This window comes from Bicyclus anynana, chromosome 2, assembly GCF_947172395.1.
Source record: "Bicyclus anynana chromosome 2, ilBicAnyn1.1, whole genome shotgun sequence".
NCBI classification, from domain to species: Eukaryota; Metazoa; Arthropoda; class Insecta; order Lepidoptera; family Nymphalidae; genus Bicyclus; species Bicyclus anynana.
Window position 1 is genome coordinate 19510424 of NC_069084.1, and position 6757 is coordinate 19517180.

The window sequence follows — 6757 nt, forward strand, 5'->3', positions numbered from 1 at the left end:
GTTGCTCTTTGTACTATCTAGATTAATTATGCTATGTGCTATATTTTAAAACTATATTCTATTTTACTAGCTAATTAACACTAACTTACAGTCCAGACACTGATGTTGGTTGTCCGGTCTTGATGTAACTGAGTATGCTCCACCCAGGCGCAAAAGTTCCGCGTGGTGTGCGTGATGTGCCCGGTGGTTGTTGTTTGTGGATTTCAGGGTTTTGTTTTTGCTCCAAGTCAATCTCGATGTTCGGAGAAGAAATCTGGCGGGGCCAATGTGTTCTTTTTCTTGTTCCGATGTCAACGAGCCCTCACAAGGTAGGGTAGCTCTGATATTTCCCGAGATAAGGCCCGCGGGGGTGAGGTAATCTCGGCGGAGGGGGGTATCTGTTGGAGCCAAAAATTTCCTTTCCTCCTGACGATTCTAATGAGTCCTCACAGTTTAGTGTAGGTGTTGTATATCCTGAGATATGCCCGCGGGGGTGAAGGGACTTGAGCGGGGGGAAAAACTGGCGGGGCCAAAATGTTCCTTTTTCCGTGCTGATTTGAACGAGCCCTCACACAGGGTGGTTATCTCTAATACTTTCGGAGATATCGCTTGAGGGGGTGAGGTACCCGGAGGGGGGGGGGGGGAGCGGGGGGGGGGGGAGGTTTCGTGTGGGTGCGATATAGCAGTACTTTGAAAAATACGAGTGGGGGGTGGTGGGGGGGGGGGGGGGGTTGGTGTTGGACCAGACGCTGGTTGGAAAGGTCTTTAAAGGACGAGTGGAATGACCCCAAACACTAGTGCTCCAGGATGTATAGAGCAGGAGATCCTTACTGGTCGCCTGGTACCTTCAGGTCCGGAGATCAGGTCTGGTTTCCGTGTTCGGGCGAAGTCCTCGGTCCGTTAGAGGGGGCCTAGTAGCGATGGTAAACTACACAGTTGCGTCACTTACACGTGCTGGCCGACTAGATTTGAGGTTATTGGAAATTTTCCATGCGGTCACCACGTGGGAAATCGGTAATTTCAGATGTTAATAACTCCCGATGTAGAGGCCCAATCTTCTTGGCGCTTTCACCGCTGCGTAGGTCGTAAAAAGTACTATCTATTGACGTAAAGAAACACTGTGTTCCGCCGTACCTCTAGCTGTTATTCTACCTTGAAGTCCAGCTTCCAGAACTCAGGATCCCGTTGGCGGATGGTGCTGCAAACGATAATCCTGGCGAGACACACACTTATTTATCACCACACAAAAACTCGCGCGCCTAGCTCCGGTTTTTACCACTAAAAACTAATAAAAACGCGGAGCGATATGTGTTCTAGGCAACGGATGGGTGCATACTTCGGTTAGGTTAGGTTAGGTTAGGTTAGGTTAGGTTAGGTTAGGTTAGGTTAGGTTAGGTTAGGTTAGGTTAGGTTAGGTTAGGTTAGGTTAGGTTAGGTTAGGTTAGGTTAGGTTAGGTTAGGTTAGGTTAGGTTAGGTTAGGTTAGGTTAGGTTAGGTTAGGTTAGGTTAGGTTAGGTTAGGGTAGGTTAGGTTAGGTTAGGTTAGGTTAGGTTAGGTTAGGTTAGGTTAGGTTAGGTTAGGTTAGGTTTTTTTTTTTTTTTTTTTTTTTTTTTTTTTTTTTTTTTTTTTTTTTTTTTTTTTTTTAAATGAAACTACATGAACTGTTACTATTACAATGTAACAACTTTGGAACTATGGTAATTCAACTTATCTTACTTATATAACTAAAAGTTAGCGCCAAGCCGCCGTAAACAAAGTAAATGTGCAATAACAGTAGCCTTTGGGAGATGAGATGTTTTTTTTTTTTTTTTTTTTTTTTTTTTTTTAATTTTTTTTTTTTTTTAATTTTTTTTTTTTATTTATTTATTTATTTATTTATTTTTTTTTTTTTTGTTTTTGTGGTGAGGCCCTTGTGAATGGGGTTTTTTTTTTTTTTTTTTTTTTTTTTTTTTTTTTTTTTTTTTTTTTTTTTTTTTTTATGTTCTCCCATCTTTCCCGCAGGCTGTTCCGTGGACACTTAGTCTACTTATTATTAACTACTATTAACAAATGATATACTAATATATATAACTGAACTATTATATAACTATACTACTACACACTTTATTTTACTCTACAATCTTTTATCTTTTTTTCTTCCTTTATATCTTACTTTGAGTCTATTTTAGAAACTACTCCATGTACACTCAGCGTCTATATTCTCACTAGCTAGTATTACATTATTGTTCTTATTTTTATTTACAATTTTGTCTTATATTCTAACAACTTCTATCCTTTACATTACTATTCATTATACATATATAATTTTATACACTTCTTTTTTTTTTTTTTTGCAATTACTTCTTACTACAGTATTTGATAGATCTGTCTATTTACACTTTAGACCCATTCGCTCGGGCGGCGATCCGTGCTACCTGGCACGCGTAGGCCATGAAGCAGGATCTGAACTTTTCACTGTTGATCGCAACGTACAAGTTATTAGTCACTAGCGCCAGTCCCATTTTGCTCTCACAGTCATGTCTTAGTAAGGAGAACCGTGGACACTCAGTTAGCAGATGCTCTATAGTTTCAAGCGTAGCATTATCGCAGGAACAAAATGGGTCTGCTGCCAGCTTGAACCTGAATAAATAAGACTTGAAGCCGCCGTGTCCTGTGAGAATTTGTGCTTTCAGGTTATCCATCTTGATATGGTCGAGAGTTTTGTATGCCTGTTTCACATTTGGGAAAAACGTTCTGGAGGTGACACCTGTTACTTCGGAGTTGTAGATATCTTGCCATGTGCTTATTGTGTTTGCCCTGATGAGGTGCTTGGCGAGGGACACAGGGAACCTGTCGTAGACTTTCCGGGTTTTTGACTTTGTAGCTGCAGTTTTTGCAAGGTTGTCTGCGCGCTCGTTACCTTCTGTTCCCACGTGAGCTCGGATCCAGTGGAACTGCACTTGTTTGCCTGATCTACATAAGTTTCTCCCTATATCTCTTATTTCTACCACTATAGGGTTTAAATTCTGCGGGTTTGATAGGCTCTGAAGTGCAGCCCGAGAGTCACAGAAGATGTGGGACTTCTGTAGATAATTCTTAGAAGCGATAGTCTCTAACGCTCCTCGTACAGCGACCAGTTCGGCCTGATAGACCGAGCAATAACCTTCTAGGGGGTATAGCTTATAGTGCACTTCTTCCCCTTCGACCCATACTGAGATTGCAGCTCCTACCTTGCCTTCTATTTTACTTCCATCGGTGAAGATACAAGGTTCATTTTTGCTGACTTCTTCGACCTGCTCCTGGTTTTCCACGCAGTCAAAAGGAATTGTGGTTCTCAGTGCGGGATGAGGTAGAGAGAAGGGACTTGCTTTGATTTCCATGGGCCTTCCAGGCAGCTGATCAATCTGTTTGGTTCTCTTCGCTTCATAGAGACTTTTCTTTTCTAAAGATCTCAGGTCTAGGGGTAACAGGCCGCCCAGTATCTTCGCGGAGGTCCCTGATATGGTTTTGTGACCTTTGCAAATTAAAATCCCGAACATCCTATTTATACGCTCGAGTCGTTTCTTAACTTGCACGGTTTGAGATTTGACTGCCCAGACGTTTGCTGCATATAAGATGGTGGGTTCCACGACTGATATATAGATGGTGCGGATTATGTCAGGGTTTAAGCCCCAGTGTGCTCTAGCTGTTTTTGAGACTGCCTTGTATAGATTTATCGCCTTGCCAGTGGTCTCGTCTAAGTGCTTTAGGTAGTTTAGGTTTTTGTCAAGAGTTAACCCTAGGATTTTAAGGTGTTCCTGTAACTGTATGACGGTGTTATCTATGGTTAGTCTTGGGTTCTGGAATTTCAGTTTTTTGGTGAATAGGGTTGCCTGCGTCTTGTGGGGTGCAAAATTCAATTTGTTGTCTCTGCCCCACGCAAGGATTATTTTTAGTGCACTGTTAATGTCTTCTTCTATGTTTTTGCCGTCATCGCCGACTCCGATCAGGAGGATGTCGTCTGCGAACGCCTGTAGGTACACTTTCATTCCAGAGGTCTTTTCCAACAGACTGTCGAGCAACAGATTCCATAAGAGGGGGCCGCATGTCGAGCCTTGAATGCATCCTTTTGTCGTGCGTTTGACTGCCCGTTCCCCTGAATATCTGATTTCTATTCCTCGCTCGGAAAGGTAACTGGATACCAACCGAATCAGGGCAGGATCCAGTTTTTTAACGAGGAGTTGGTTCTTCACCGCCGGCCACCAAGCATTGTCAAAGGCCCCTTCTATGTCCAAAGAGACCGCGACAGCTATTTTCTTCCCTTTTATTGCCTTTTCTATTTTGCTCACTGCCTCGTAGAGTGCGTCCTCAGTAGATTTTTGGGGCATGAAACCGTACTGTTTTGGGTTTAAAGCATTTTGGTTCCCCAGGTACCATAGGATTCTATTGGCAAATAATTTTTCTAGGGCTTTTCCAAGGATTGGGAGAAGGCCGATCGGTCTGTATGCTTTTGGGATGGAATAGTCTGGCTTTTGGGGTTTTGGCAATATCTTGATGGTAGCCACTTTCCAGCTCTTCGGGAAATAGGCCAACTCTAGGCATTTATTGTAGATGCCGATCAGGATCCGAGGATTTGTTTTATAAGCCCTGTTACAGATGTCTGATGTTAGGCCGTCGGCACCGGGCGCTTTCTTCGGGCTCATCCCTTCTAGGATTGATTCTAGCTCCTGATGGGTGAAGGGCCACTGTTCAGCCTCTGGGAGTGCGCTTATCTCTTGTTCCACCTTCAGCCTTAGGATTTTTTGCTCCGCTGTATCTGTGTTTGGGTCATCATCCGGATAAAAGGTACGGGCAAGCAATTCTGCAGATTCCTTCGGGGTCAATGTTGGGCTCTCTATGGTTTCTTTCAGGAGTCTGTCTTCGTGTTGAGGAGTTGATTTCCTGATGACTCTGTACACTCCGTCCCACATGGACTCCCTGTCTTGGCGTTCGCAGAACGCCTTCCAACTTGCTGTTAGGGTATTTAGAAGTAGGGACTTGTATGTCTCGTATGCCTCCCTGTATTCGCCTATTACGTGCTCTTTTCTCCTCGGGTGTGCTTTGCGGATGCGACACCGCTTCGCAAGCATGTCTCTCTTCTTTTCCCTGAGTTCCTCCGTCCACCATTCCGTCTTCCCCAGTGGAACCCTTGGAGAAATTTTTGGAATGGCATGTTCACTAGCCTCCGTTACACACTGCGTGTAATTTCCGACCATTGCTTCCAAGGATATTGTGTCTTGGATTCCAAGAATGGTGTTCTCCACAATGCCTCGCGATTCAAGACAGCTCAATAGATAGCTTTCGAACGCCAGCCAGTCCGCTTTTGCGGTGTTATATCTCCGGGTCGAGGTTCTGCTTGCTTCTGCTCTACTGTCTTTTTCGTGTGCGTAATCAAATCGGATACACCTATGTTCCGTTAGGGTTGCGATGTCCTTTGCGACCCGCCATCCAGAGATTCTATGGACAATATTGTTGGATGCTAAAGTTACATCCACAATACTAGTACACTCTTGGTTGCGGCGAATTGCTACAAACGTGGGTTCATTTCCTTCGTTTACGACCGACAAGTCCAATACCCCAAGTAAGTCGATCACGGCAGTTCCCCTGCTGTCCTCCTCCTCGCAGCCCCACCATGGGCTCTTTGCATTGAAGTCTCCTCCTATTATTATGTTGGGGACCTCTAAGGCTTCGGCAAACTTCTCTAGTGTCTTGAGGTCTTCTTCCAAATCTCTCGTCCCCTCTAAATATGCTGAGATAACCCCTACCCAATTGTTTCCTAGCTTAATTTTACACGCGACAATATATTCGGTAATTAGGTCATGATTTACTATTATTTCTAGGTTGCGATCAACAATGAAAAGTGCAGATTTTACAGGCTTTTCTTTGTTGTTTGTCTGCTTCTGTATTATCTTTACGTTGGCTCTTACCTGCGCCTCCGCGCCTACGTAAGGTTCCTGTACCAGGATTATGCCAACCTTACTTTCAATTGCAGCCTGGAGGCACTCTTTTTGTGCTGCATAGCCTCTTCCCAAGTTTGCTTGTGCAAACCTTGTTTTTGCGATTACCTTAGGTCTGGTTTTGTCATTGTTGACCTGAGTAACTACAGGGTCATCCCAGTCGCCAATTTCAGCAATATTGCACTGAGCTCCTGGATATCCTGTCCCATTTCTGCCACTCCGGGCAGTTAGGACTGTATGCTGGATGTCTATTGTTCTCGTTATTGGAACAGTTGGTACATTGAGGTGCTTCCGATTTTTTCGGGCATTCCCGCGAATCATGGGTTCCCGCACAATGGCCGCAGGTTTGCTGGCTGTGGCATTCCTTCGCGAAATGTCCGAAACCCATGCACCGGAAGCATTGCACTATTGGCGACTGGTCTGAAGCTGGAATTACCTGGTAACCAATTCTAAGTTTTTGTTCCTTGAGCGACCTGTGGAGGCTAGGTGAGACTTCTATAACTATATTACAGGTTTCTGTATTGCGTCCCTTAGTTCTTCTCACCACCCTTACAGCTCGCTCTTCTTGCTTATCAATGGCTGCAAGTAAGCTCTTGTTTTGGCTAAGAATTGCTTCTTCCAGGTTCTTATCTGTTGTTTCCCTAATCACTCCTGTCAATCTAAGGAGTGGATTTTTCGCTTTTATTTGGGAAACAGTGAGCTTTTTGGGGCCCTCCTTGATGGCTCTTTCCAGTATTTCCCTTTCTTGTTTCGAGTCGCAAGAAACCAGGACTTTTTGGTTTTTTCTCTTACGTATGGAGCCTATGCCTACCCCCAATTCGATA